The sequence below is a fragment of the Neopelma chrysocephalum genome, unplaced genomic scaffold (genome assembly GCF_003984885.1).
Source record: "Neopelma chrysocephalum unplaced genomic scaffold, ASM398488v2 Primary Assembly neopelma1_24, whole genome shotgun sequence".
NCBI lineage: Eukaryota > Metazoa > Chordata > Aves > Passeriformes > Pipridae > Neopelma > Neopelma chrysocephalum.
This window is the reverse complement of record NW_020897693.1, coordinates 26,717,508-26,732,168: the sequence shown is the minus strand read 5'-3', so window position 1 is coordinate 26,732,168 and position 14,661 is coordinate 26,717,508. Positions and strand designations below refer to the sequence as shown.

The following is a 14,661-nucleotide window of genomic DNA, read 5'->3' as shown; positions in this document are numbered from 1 at the left end:
AATATGATAGATGGAAGTGCCATTAAGACTAGTAGGATGAAGGTAAAAAAATAAAGTTTAATCTGTCTACCTGAAAAATTCTGGAGAGCAAACTAGTTGCACTAAACAACTGTATAATCTCTATGGGTAAGCATTAACATCCAATCGCTTGAGATTTTTGAAAGGCCAAAGGAGCAGCAAAATACATGTTGTGGAAGAAGCTTGAATTGGCAGGTAGATAGATTAGCTGACCTATTAGTTCTTTTCTATTGCAAACTTCTATGATTTTGTGTGGGGAAAATTCCTTTTCAACCCACGCTGGCAATCTGTTTATGTTCTGAAGTATGATGATTGACATCCCTTTTAACTTTTAACCTAGAGAATGTCTCTGCAAGTGTTATTCCTACATATAAATGTCTAATGCTTTTAATAAAAAAAAAAAGTCTCTCAATTAGGGGACTGTATCCATGTGCAAATGCAGAATGGAGATCACAACAGAGTCTGAGGTGTTATCGCGGCATGGGCAGCACTCCCACTCAGGAAGGATGGGGCGGTGAGAAGGAAAAGGGAGCATTTGGGGCTTTAAAGACTAGAGAGAGAATGAAGACAAACAAGAGAAGAGGGGATAAAAACAGTCAGAAAGAAGGGTATAATTTTTGTTGAAAAGGGGAATAGGTAAATGGGAAAGAAAAGAATAGAGAGATGTGGCAAGGTTGAAAGGTTTAAGAATAGAGAAGCAAGGAGGGGAGAACTAATTTATGGAGTAGAAGAACAAGGAGAACAAATAAGGATGTGCTGCTATTATGGTGCCAGAGTAACTTCCACCCTTTAAGTGTTTACCTTTGGTTCATCTACATGGAGGCTTAAATTTTTTTCGTTTCAAATGATGTAATGTGCAGTAAGCATCACTGAAGCACACTCCTTAAAAAATAGTGTATTTCACAATTAAAACCCAGCCTGTCCACCTTTCCTGTGAAAGTAAAGCTTTCAAAATATAGAGCATGTAGAAAAATATAGCACCCTAGTAGAAAGAAGTGTCACATTCTGCCAGGCTGCCCTGCATTTTACCCCAAAGTGGGGGACTGGAGATGGATTTGTGAGAGGGAAAACATCACGAAAGAAACATTTAAGAAATTATAAACTAGCAAAACTTAGCATATTTAAATAATATTACAAAAAATGTTCTTCAAATTTATGGTATTAAACTAAAGCTCAGAATATAAAAAGAAATAAATATTACAGAGATTTCCAGTTACTCAAAAAATATCTTTGTAATGTTAGTTGTTCTGACTTAAAGAAGTTAGCTGAAGCATCAACATCATTTCTGTCGAGGACTGTAAAAAAGATTGAAGCTGGGGCCTGGAATATGAACAAACAATGCATCTAAGTTAGTGCCCCACAGAATATTTTAAAATTATTTAACACAAATCATCTCAGTGTCAACAACTCATCACAGATAAACTATCTAATTAACAGAAGCCATCATAGTATTTGAGAACTCAGTCTTGGCTCAGTTGATATACCAGAAGGGCACTCCTTGATAAGCAAAATTTATAAAGGAAGGTTTAAAAAACATTACTGCCTGAAGTAGATTCTTCTTAGTTTTAAATTAACCCTCTGCTAGGTTGGGGTTTTCAGTTGTTTGGGTTTTTTTTTAATCTCTAAGAGATAACAAGCATAGATTGACCTCATGTTCTCAGGTGTATTCCATGCTGAGACTCTGTTACATGGTTTATTTTATGATGCAATATTTTTTCAGTGAGTCTGCCATGCACTTGAAACCATGCCAAAATGACAGCTCAGTTAACAAAAGTGTCCCCAGCTTTTGTAACCACTTCTGAGATAGTTTTATCCCACTTCTTGAAAATTGCAAAGGTTGTCAAAATCCTGAGGATATAAAACTTTACTGCAAAACACTTTGGGGCCTCAAAAACTGTCTGGTTGTTGCAGCACCAAACCTGTCACTTACTGGAATTGCACTTATTGCAGGTGTTTCACTACCTTGCATGAAGTCTGTGAGGAGAGAAAGCTGATAATGGGATCCATAAAAGTATAACATAGACCAAAAGTTACTGAAAATAACTTATGGGAAATACTGAAAAGAGACATCTCTCCTAAGTCTCCAAGAGGTGATATTTACACATTGCAAGGAGATGATCTAGGACAAAAATACTCATTACCCTAAAACTGCTCCTGCAAGTTGTCTTTTCACAGAGGAAACATGAAGCAACACTAGGTAGAAGTGAAGGACCACCTTTTTTCCGTCCCATCCCAGGTAGGGTATTTGCTACAATATTTGCTGAGGGTGTGACAGATGTGGGTGGAATTGATATTCTTTTCTGGGCTGAAGCAGATCACATTGCTAGCATCAAGTCCTGGAAGACAACAATTTATCCTCAACCGTTACACCATTGCTAGAGTGTTCCTAAGTTTGAACAAAGCATACCATCTTAGCAAATAGTGGTATTGAGCTTCCCAAAGTCTTCTAGAAAAGAATAAAAAAATGAGTGATGAAAACACTATAATTTGCAAGTGTTTCTCCCAATGTATTATTCTGCAGCAGAAAACAGGTTTTTAAACCTTAATCTGACTGAGACTTACTGTCACATCTGTGGAGGTATTTAGGCACCTAACTCAACCATCTACCTTTGCAAATTTGAGCTCTAGCTTTAAAAATAAATGAACAGGAAAGTAAACAGGAAGATATATATGCATGGTAGTAATAATAATAAAAAATGTATCTCAATATTTTCAGCTAAACACTTGATAATCCAAAATTTTCAGTGGACTAACTGGAAAATGGGTTATTTTCAACAGAAAATAAATTTCTCCATCTTTCCTTGAAAAATTTGAATTCTATAAATTTTGAAAAGATTTCTGATAGTCAGTTAATTAAAAATTATTGCTCTGTTTCAATATAACTGTATAACTTGCCAGAACTATTGAGGGAGACACTGATAAGCAAAACCTCAAGTCATAATGATCAATTCAATGGTGTTAACATGTCATACAATTAATCAAATAAAGAGAAATTAATTAATTTATTTTAGCTTTCACCTGACACTTCAGTAGAGGTGATATTATTCTCAGAACATTCTGATAAGGAATGTAGGAGGAGTGACTAGAAGGAATCTGCAGGGATCATTGAGCTTTAAGTGCAGGCAGCCATCTAATAGATATGCAAGACATGCCAGCGTAACTCTATCATCTCTAGTAAAATAGACTGAAAAAAATCACAAAAGCTGTCAACTGCTGAAGGAACATAGCTGGCAAGACCAAGACAATTGACAATGTGTTTGGTCTGCCCTATACCCAAAGTTTTGTCAGATATTTATCATTATATAGGTTTACACAACTTGAGATATAGTTTACCTAAAGTTCTTGGGAGACTATTCTACTGAATAACACTCCAGAGAGACTTCTTCATGTGTTGCTTATCAAATGAGCTCAACAGTTAAAGAGCATAATTGGATGTGGATATGTTACCAATGTCATTTCTGAATGCTTTCTTTCATATTTAATGAATTAATGTACCATTGAAGTTAAAAACATGATAATAATTATGTTGTTGTACATTCCTCAAAAGATATAGAGTATCTCAGATAAGTGTTGAGTAAATAACTCATTTTTCAATTTCCTGGCAGTTCTAGATAATGATTTCAGATCAATTCAAATTAATGGCAGCTCTTGGACTATTTTCAATGTTTAACATGCACACATATTGTTTTACCAGACACAAATATGCACAAACTTGATGTTTTCAGAGGTCTTCTCCAAGTCTAGGGAGCTACTACATATATGTCCCACTGTCTTGAACAGTTCAGTCAAGTGATGATCCTCATCACTTCACAACAATAAAAAAAATATTAATAAATCCTAACTGATCTCATTTAATTTGTTTCTATAAAAGAATAGCCAAATCCTCAAAAAAGCACTAACAACTCCTCCCACCTCCAAGCCCCCAAAATGTCAGGTTCCCCCCACACCCTCCTTCACAAGGGAATATGACAAGCTAGGAAAACCCAGAAGTTTAAGTGAATAGACTAATTTCAGAGAAAGATTCTTCATCAAAAAATTGAAATCACGTTATTTCTCAAGTGATGATTTGGATTTACACATTCTTTGCATCTGCTGTGAGTACACACACAACAGAATGGCTGGAGTTCAAAAAAGTCTCTACACTATCGTTGTATTTTCCAGATACTGGCAGCATGCTGAAGCATTGTCTCATAAATGAGATGGTTTGCATCTGATAAATGTTAGAAAAAGGGCTAGTTTTCTTGGGATGTTTCTATCTAATCTATTGGGATTAACATTTTCTACTTAGTCCCTTATGGTTCTGGAGAGGCTGACGTAATTTAGTGACTGTGAAAGTAACACCTTTGTCATTTTCATTGTACTTCATTTCACCTTCTCATTTGTGTCTTTTTAAAATAAGATGTCTAACTGAATACAGTAATCAATGTGCCATTGATTTATATCATGCAATTGTAATCCTTTGTTTTCTATTCTCTATTCCCTTCTTAACACAATTTAACATCTTATTTGCTTTTTTAATCACCACTGAACAAGTCTCTTCATTCAGCTGCCTACAGTAATGCCTGGATTTTTTTTCCTGGATCTTTTTTTTTTTTTAGGTTACAGCTAATTCAGAAGACATCATTATGTATAAATACATTAGACTGTTTCCACTAGTATGTTTTAGCGGGGTGTGGGGGCAGGTGTCTTATCTGTCTTGAGGCTTATCTGCTACTCAGTTGTTCAATCAGTTATTTTTGCAAAAATCACCTAAAGCTCTTCATAGTCCCTTAATTTAAATGATGCAAATAAATTTACAATTTCAGCTGCTTTACCACGTTCAGTCTTTAGCCTGTTTTCAGTTTCAACATACAGAGTGAGCAGTACTTTTGCCAAAACTGCTTTTATGTAGTTAACTCTGTGTTCGTCATGGTGGAAACAAGAATTTTGTTGCTGTTCTGTTAGTCTGTGATGATATAGTTGCTATATCAACAACCACTAAATAGGATAAACACCTAAGAAACACCTAAAAAACACCTGCTGTAAAACTCTGTAAACCTGACATACATAGCAGTCTAGCCATAGCTGGATGTCACAGCATTGATTTATCCTCCTAAAACCAATCTCAATCCTAGGACACTTCCTTCCTGTCATTGTGCTTTTATTTCTGTACTATTAAATTTTTAATAGTTAAGACTTCAGTAATCTATTGACTTCTGCTTTATTATAAAAATTTCTGATGGTGCCCATGTGAATTAGTTTACAATTAAGTCACCCATGTCAAAAATACACTGTAGTCACTAAAATTGTGCTGGCAGTGTAGAATATATTGAAATGAATTTTTATATTTTGGCAAGCAACGTTTTGCCTCATTGTTTTCTTGCAACAAACTGCTTGAACATCACTGTAAAATTTAAAGTACTTGGAAATATTTACAAAATTATGTTCCATGTTATCTCTTCTTAAAACAAAAAAACCCCCTTAATATTGCAGGAGAGCATTCTGATATTTTCCATTTTCACTGCCTTTTTTTGTATTTGTCTAGAGCATATACAGAGGAATCCTAATTCGTGAGCCTGTCTCTTTGGTGCAATCACATTACAATTAGTAGGCAATAAACACAAGAGATGTGTCTCTTATTACACCACTTTTAGGTTGCAGTATATTCATCTGTTAAGAGTGTTAACTGTTACTACAAGGCAGCTCGCTTTTAAACGATTTCAAGGGCAATCTAACTACCTGCTAATATGTGTAGCAATAAGTTCAATTGTTTTAATTTTATGTTTCTCTCTAATTTGGAGACTAGTGTAGTTACATCTACACAAGCAACTACATTACATTGCTGGATTTCCTAGAATTTCCCTCATTAAGTGTCATTTTTTTCATTAAATCTGTCCATTCAAGCTTTGTATAATAACTAAGGGTAAAGAATCTTCAGCCTTTTCAAAAGACGAATTTTCTGCTATAAACAGCATGCCATTACAACTCAACTGATTGCAAAGAATTTGGATTGCAGTGTGATTCAAGTCTTTCATTGAACTGATATTATCCACTCAACCTCAGCAATACCTTAGAGAAATACAAAGCAGAGTAACTGTCTTTTATATTGTACTGTCTCAGTGCAAAAATAATAGAGATGCCATGAACATTGCAGAGGTGTCACATTAGCTGCTGAACTAAATAGTGTAAAGGAAAAGGAACTCGTTAATTTTTTTACAAGGATGGAATAGATGAACATTGCTTACAAATGAGCTTTATTTAGTTTTAAACACATTTCATGAAGTAAATAGTATATTTCCCTAATTTTCATGTATTTTGGTATGCTTCCAAAAACTTGAAAGTGAATTAGTGTGCAATTTGCATCCAAATCTCAGCCAAGGGGATGTGGTTTATTATAATACATGGCCCTCCTAATTATTGAACAGCCCGAGAAAACTAGGCACAGTGTGCATCTGTTATTGCTTGACCACACTGCCAAACATAATTTGGCAAGCACAGAAATGTACATTGAGCAGACCTAGAGTCTAATTTGCATTAGTTTGTAGTAATTATATGAAAGCTATAACTGAACCAAGCTTGTCCTCTCTTTTTAGAGCACATCATTCTTTTTGAAAAGAAATCTGAACCAAAAATCCAAAACAATTAAATAACACACACATACACAACCCTGAGAAATTCCTTGTTTGCACAGTAGACTTTCTCAGTATTATTTAATCATTATCCAAATGTTATTTCTGTGTATTCTGTCAAATATCAAACAAGGTTTTTTTCCCCTGCAGTGTATATAGGCTTTTCTGTGTTTTCTTTTATCCCCATTCAGAAATTTTTCACCTCTTCTGCCAAATTCTAAAACCCTGTATGATTCAATACCCTGTAACTGGTGATTAAAGTCAGTGGCATTTTAAATTCAATTGCTATGGAGGAATGGGAGGAAAGTCCTGCCTTTCATAATTTGCCTTTGCTCCTTTCCATAGTCATTCAATTCAAACTGACTCAAAGGAATCAGTCTCATTGTAAGCTATCTCGTGCCACAGTAATGCTGGAAAGCATTCACCAAAGCTCAGGGAAGCTGGGATGCTGTTGTAAAAATACCTGCAGGTTTTGTCCTACAGAAGTTCCAACGGAAACTTCTTGTTTCCTCTCTTATTTTTCTAGTGAAATTTTGTGTTTAGATACACAGACACGTACATCATGATTCTGCATAAAAGATGATGGGAAACCTAACCTAAGTCAGTAGATGAGGAATTAAAGCAGGATCTCAGCTACAGAAAGTGTAGTGGTATGACAATTGTGTAATATTTGCCAGAAATGCAGAGGGCAGCATAAAAGGGATGAGAGAGGCAGATTCATTTCTCATTGAAATCAATGACAAAAAACTACTATTCACTCCAATAGCCATAGGGCCAAGTATAGAGGAAGGAGAGGGGTTTTCCTCCCCTTCTTTAAGTAAACACTAGCATTTTTGGCTTCACTGCAGGAGCTGAGAAGCAGAGGCACAGTCTTTGTTGTTAGTAACAGCTTGACATTTCATAGCATTGGACTAGTCAGAAGGCTTTCAATCTAGAGTTTAAATATTAAGAAATAACTGTATATTCAATGTGCAGTGGGGTATTGTCAGATAGCTTAGAGTAATTATTAGCTAACATAACCAGAGCCACAAACAGTTACTGTGAAATGACCATACGGAGATTATGTAAATGAGTTTCCAAGAGTGAAAATGCAATTATGTATAAAAGTGAATAAAACCTGCTGAATATCACTGAATGAGTGAACACTAACTCTACACTCCGATTAGCTGATCAAATCTATTTTCATAAACAAAACCAAACTTGCAGTAAATTAGAGGGGAAAAGAAATGCCAATGAACCATTTACAAATGGCATTTCACAGTTGACCAAAAAACATTCAATTTGCTTTTGCATAGTATGTGGAAAATAAAGGTACACTTGCTTATACAATACCTGCTGCAAAACTGCCGTATTTTTTATTTTAGTTTTTTTTAGTGTAGTTCTACAATAAAAAAGTAATTGTATAAGAAAACAACTTTTTACTGAACTAGTCTCTTTCTACATATACATACTCTTACTTCAGGGGCTGGAATAAAGCAATGGAGCAAAGAAGCTGGGGGAGAGTGTTGTGGAGTAAAACCACACTGGTTTACTTTTTTTAGCACGAGAAACTGCCTTATCTAATTTGATGGTATTTGTGTTTTGTTTTCATTTGGTTTTTATTTACCAATAAAATTATTAACTAAAACCCGGTTGTTGACTAGTTTCTGCTGCTGATTTGGGTAGAAGTGCAGAGTTGTTTTCTCTTTGTTCTGTGTTTTGGGCTTTCATAGATCTGAGAATATTACTCATCTTTGCACAGGCAGGGCCAGGAATAAAATACCTCTTCTCGCTGATCCCTACTGTTAAAGGAATATTTTATTTTAGATATCAGTTTTATTGTAGTTCAGGTATCTTGCCAGCAGATGTTTTTACACTTTGTGTAGTCATTCTTTTTATTACATATAATGCGAAGTTTTCTATGCTGCAGGTTCCTTATGAAAAGGGATTTGACATCTGGTTTAAAGATTTTTTTTGTCTAAAAGTCATGTTCATGATGATGAACAAATAAAAATCACTTTGTTTTCAGAACAAGAAAAATCCTGCAATGCACAAAGAATGACATGCAATTAATGATTTTGAATAAAAATATTTTTCTCCCATTGTCTTAATTGATTCTCCCTCCTTTTTTTTTTCTTTTACTCAAAAAGAGAGCCACATTCATCCAACTTCTGACATGTCTAGAAAGGCGAACTGTTTCAGAGCATCTAAGTTAAGTTTCCACTCTGAACTACAAAGAATAGCCACTGAACTGCATTCAGTTCATACATTGTAGTTAAACACCTTAAGACATCATGTTAAAACCAAAACATAGTTTTGGAGATACTTATGCAAACCCTGTGTCTCTGCACAGAAGATCTGTGTACTACAGTACAGGTACATGCATTTCATTTCAAGAAACTGATGGGCTTGTAACAGTGCATGAACTGTGTCTGTGTATCTCTTGGAAACAGATGTCACGTGAACTTTTTGTAGCAACTTCACAGGAACTGCTCATTTTCAACTTTTGCAAGTTGCTGCATCACAGTTTGATCTCCAGTCATTTTCAGCTGCACAGTTAGACCTGGTATCACTACTTAGAAAGAGCCTTTTGAGTGAACAGGTGGGTTTAAAGACATAGAGGAGACACCTTGAAGCCTCCCATAGTTTTGTGCAAGGAGGGTTAAGCCTAGACTTAAGGAAGCTTTAAAATTAACAGTTTGGCATGAGTGAAGGTTATCTGTCTGGGAGCTGTTTTAGCCTCCAAACAGCTCACTGCAACAAGAGACTGGCATACAGAGTGGTAGGAAAGACGAGGAAGAGGGACTTGAGTTTTGGTTTTCTTCCAGGATAAGTCCTCTTGTCTTTCTTTCCTTCCTCTTCAAATAATTACTAGGTTCCAAAGCAGGAGAAAATTTTCTCTTTAAAAAATAACCAGCCTGGGAGGAGTAGGGCTTGTAGTCAGCAGCTACACTTCCTTGAAAAGAGATTTTTTTACACTGAAGGTTTATACTGAAAATGTGTATAACTGCTTGGTCTTATCTTAGTGTCTGTGTTTAACCTGTTCCGTTTACAGGCCCAGTATCAATTCTCTTAGTTACCTAAGAGTAAATCCTACCTTCTTTTTTTAACGCCATCCTATAGTCTTTTTTCCATCAGCAGTAAAGAATACCTGTATCAATGAGGCTTTCAGTATACCTTTTTCTCCGAGTCTTCAGAATGTGTTTAGCAGCACTTGAGCAGGCTCAGTGACTCTACTGAGCTGTAAAAGGAGTAGTGGGCTGGAATTTACTAAGCTGGAGCTGGATAAATGGAATAAAATATGGTACAGTCAGACTTAGCTGTGTGTAAACAGATTGTGGTCACTGGATGTAAAAAGAATGTAGTTAAAATTATTTTTGCTACAATACTGCAGAAAAGACTGACCGTGTTGAAGAGCTAAAAATCTAAAGAACCACTTTTGGAATTGATTAAAGGAATATTTTCACTCCTGTAGGATGTAATTCTGTTTCTTGAGTGTACTTGTATGTCCTAAAGATGCTAGTAGAAACTTATCAATTTTAAGACTAAAGAAATCCCTAGGTTATCCAGACTATTAGATCTCCATAAAACACAAGCATATAAAATTTTATCTAATGTCTCTTTTCTGAGCCAAGTAACTTGTGTCAGGCACCACTCAGGAGCCATTTATCTAAACCATCCAAACCTTACTTGCAAGGAAGTGCTATGCAAGTATCACACACGTAGTATAAGTTATCAGAAAAAGGGAGTTCCCACATATTTATCTCCAGCAACAGATTTTATGTCAGCTTTGGATTAGTCAAGCAGGTCTTTCACGGGGGAAAAAAATCCATTTCTGTTGCAGATAATATAGGCAATGGAGAAATTACCACTTGCTGAGTTAATTTGTTCCAGGAGTTAATCACCCTCAGTGTTAAGAAAACAAAATAAAACTAAAATCTTTATTTCTTAGTTTATCTTCAGTTGTTAGCGACTTGCTTAGCTCTTTTGCTAGATGAAACAACTGTTTCATACGTGGTAATTACACATCCTTGATGAACTAAGCAGTTCCTAAATCTGATATTTGAGAACAATTTTCCAGCTTATGATACCGGTTGTCTGGTAGGAAAATTCAATATGAAAAACTATTTTGTCAACGTCTCTTTTTTGTTATATAAATTTTCCATGACCAGACTAAAAACTTAACATATTCACTCTTCTTCATTTATAAGATAACTTATGAATGTTTTCCACAAATAATATTTGGTCTTGATATAGCACAGAAAACAGAAAGGGACTAAGTGAAAAAAAATATTTTGTCTGTAACTAATACAAACAATTCATTGTAATTTTTTATGAAGAAAATTTAATTTTTAATATATTTCTTTTTAGTATCATGCATAAGTTTATACATTGAGCCTACTTACCTTGGTTAACTCTTTTTGGAAAAATTTCAAATAAAAACTATTACTTTTCACAGACTTGAAAAGAAAGACAAAACCAAACTGTAAGGTATTTTCAGACTTTGTGAGCGTAGAACTGTGGAGAGAATATTCCAATATGAACAGCAAGTATTAATACAATTATCTCTTGGAACTGCCATATTTTTATTGTTAACACCATATGATTTCCCTTTTTATTTTGTCAATATAATGGCAGATGTGGGCCTAAGGTTTACCTTGACTAGCTACATTAAAGTGAAATTTGTCTCTTCCTTGTTTTCACTAATTTATAAAAGTTTATATTGCTTGATGTGAAATACATCATTTCTCAGCAGTGAAAGACATAGCCTGAATCTTCAGACAGTGTGAAACAATAGCTCTAAGGAAAATGTAAATTGCTTGCATTCACTTCTGTGGTGTTATAATTCTGACACTGAATCCTAAAAGGTAACATTTTAAATGTTTTAACAAAATTTGGTAGCAAAGCATTTCTTCAGTCTTCACTAACTGATTTCCTGTTTATTTTTTTCACAACACAATTATCCATGAGAACACTTACAGCCTGAGGAAAGTGAAATACACTTGTTGAGGGGCTTATCATGCTGTCTGCAGTAAAGTATGTAATTCAGTAGAATTAATTGCCATCAGTGGAGGACTCCAGACTGACTATTAAACTGGTGGTTGTTTGTTAGACACATAGCAACCCTGTTTCCCCTGCAAACTGAAGTCAAGGATGTGGTAGAATAGATATGGCCTTGAATCACTAGATACTATGACAAAGTGAATTTAGAAACCTATCTTGCAATATTCCAAATTTGTAATTTATTCCAGCATGGCTTATAATTCTCCTAAATATGACAAAAGAAGCTAAATCATATGATTTACAATGCAAAGCTAACACAGCAGGAACTATATCTGCATACATAATTAACAAACAATGTACACGGTTTTCATATGTCATAGAGTACAATATTTAATATAGACATAATTTTGGCTTTTTGTGAATATTTAAACATTTTGACCTACTGATCTAATTATTGTGGTGGGTGATCATGCTAATAAACTCACAGATTCAGACATTTCCATGAAAGAGAATGGAAGGTTTACACACACGCACACACACACACCCAAGCAAGTTAAACTGATTTTTGTTTTCAATGTGAATGAAATAAAATGTTTCATTTATGCACTTAGACCTACCCACATGTATCTTGACTCTCTTAATTTTTTTGTCTACACTTGTGCCATCCCTAATAAGTTTGGTCACCTTGATAATGCTTTTTGAGTTTCGAGGCCACACTAGATACTATATGTGCCTTGTGATTAATGATTTGCCAGTTTGAGATCACTGTCTATTTGTATTTCAATGAGTCATTAGAGAATTGAGATCCAGGAGTCTGAAATTCCTGATTTTTTCCCCAACGAAGAAACAGATTTTGTGTGAAATCTAAACAGAAACATTGGTATCAGAATTTAATATCAATATTGTGATATCTAGATTGAGATCATAGCTAGAAGGCAGAAAGAGAGAGACTGCTTTCCACACATATCCTTTCCTGTACAAGCCTATAGTATCTCACTTTTTTTGAAGGCTTATTTAATTCATGTTGGCATTCACCAACATCTGATAAACATGTCACTCCTCACCAGGTGTTCTAACTGAAAACAGAGGTGGACAAAATATATTCTGCAGTCTGCTAGTAACAGGGGTCCATTATTCTAATAAAAATGTAAAAAATTTTGTTTGTAAAAATATTTGCAAAGTAATTTATGAAAATAAAGATGATGAAAGGGTGCCTACATGATTTACATGATTTTGCACAAAGTTCTTTTTCATAGAGATTAATTTTCATGTGCTGGAAGCTGCATTTGCATGTTACACAATTTTTTCTCTTCTTTGGATTTTTCTTCAGGGCAGTTCGATGATCAGTACCCATCAAAAGGTAAGTATTGTGGCTCTGTTTGCCTAGCAGAAATCAGCCAAGAATTCTAACAATGTACTAAATTCTGTTGTCAAAGATATAATCTGTAGAAAACATCTACTTCATCTGACAAACATGATTTCAATTCAGGAAATAGCTCACAATCATTCTATTGGATCTGACATCAGCGGTATCCACACAGCCATTCTGAGCAAACTCCCTGCTTTTAAAGGTCTTCCCATCACTGTTATTGGTCTCACAAATGATGAAGTATGACACTCCATAAACAATGAGCTGGGCCTTTTGTAGGCTGTTTTGCTTTTTTTGGCTTCAAACTGCCACTGAATGTCAAATCAATTTGGCTTTCATTAGAACAGCTTTATATGTGCAAATGTATTTGTGTCTGGTTGCCATTTTTTTTCTATTTTTGCCTTCCTTTCCCTTTGCTTTTCTTTTGTCCTTTCTCTTGGATGATGTAATTTTTCTCTAATCAAAGCCAACACCTGTTTTGCTAAAATAGGAGCCTCTGTGTAAAGCTCTTTATCACAATCTGACTACACTCTAGATGGACTCATTATGAATCAAGTTCCTTCAGAACAAAGAGGAAGTGCTGTGCTACACTGACATTATACAACAGAGCCTGGATAAAGTCAAGAGCTGATGTAACCCTGACTTTTAACATCCCAAGAGACTGCTGTCTAGATAATGCAAGGTGTGTAAGCCACTCTCTTTGTTAAGTAATAAAACAAGTAATAAATCTGACCCTGTGTTTACAAGCAGACTAACTGTTACGCAATGCTGTATTGGGTTTGGTGGGGTTTTTTGGTATTTGTTTTTTTCTTAACCAATTTAAAAGGAACACAGAATTGCAACTTAGAGGATTTCTGATTTTGTAAACCGCAAGCCTGCTTAGACAAGCTCAATGAATAATACCATACAATGAGAGGAATAGAACAAAATAGGGATGACAGAACTCCCAGTTCTAAGTCAGCGAAGATCTGGTCTAATGAAGTACATTGCAAGTAATCTGAAATTAGTGAAGTTTAAGAAAGAAAAATTAAATGAAACACTTATATGCTGAAAGGCTACCATAAACTCTGTGTTGTGACACATTTGAAAGAAACACAGGCTCACTTTTCATGCATCTAGGACCACCTTGCTTCTATGAGACTTGTCTCATGGAAATAGCTACTGAAGAGTACGGTCCCTGAAATGGCATTGGATTGTGGTGAACAATGGCATAAAATTCCTTTTATGGAAAGTCAGTGTTTATTTCGATTCACTTCATAGAATCACCAAGGTTGGAAAAGACCTCTAAGATCATCAAGTCCAATCGTTAACTGAGCACCATCATGTTCAGTACTAAGCCATATCCCCAAGTGCCACATCTGCGTTTTTTTGAACACTTCCAGGGATGGAACATTTTCAGGAGAAATATATGTTTTTGAATAATTACCTAACTATAACCAGGTCAGATGCGTGTTTAATCCCAAGTAACAAGGCACTTTTAAAACACATGCTGTGTCCTCTTGCTAGTGTTGATCCTTTTACAAAGAACCAGAAATATTTTTTACTTCTTTAAATGGAAATATTTACATTTTAGAATCTAGGGAACCTACAGATAGACAGTAGGAGTGAGACAGAAAAAAAAATCATGCCAACTATATCCCAACTCCCTCTAAATATGAAGAGGGAGTTGGTACTTATGAAGGA

The 14,661-nt window shown here is 35.1% G+C and overlaps 1 long non-coding RNA gene across 1 annotated transcript in view; it reads left to right on the top strand.

Annotated features, from left to right (window-relative positions):
- The window catches only part of LOC113981643, a 33,688-nt gene extending 20,033 nt beyond the window's left edge, over window positions 1-13,655 (top strand). Inside the window, exons 4-5 of the long non-coding RNA XR_003538478.1 lie at window positions 12,940-12,969; window positions 13,469-13,655. This is a non-coding gene — a long non-coding RNA (uncharacterized LOC113981643). The remainder of the gene's footprint in view (window positions 1-12,939; window positions 12,970-13,468) is intronic.
- The last annotated feature ends 1,006 nt before the right edge of the window (window positions 13,656-14,661 follow it).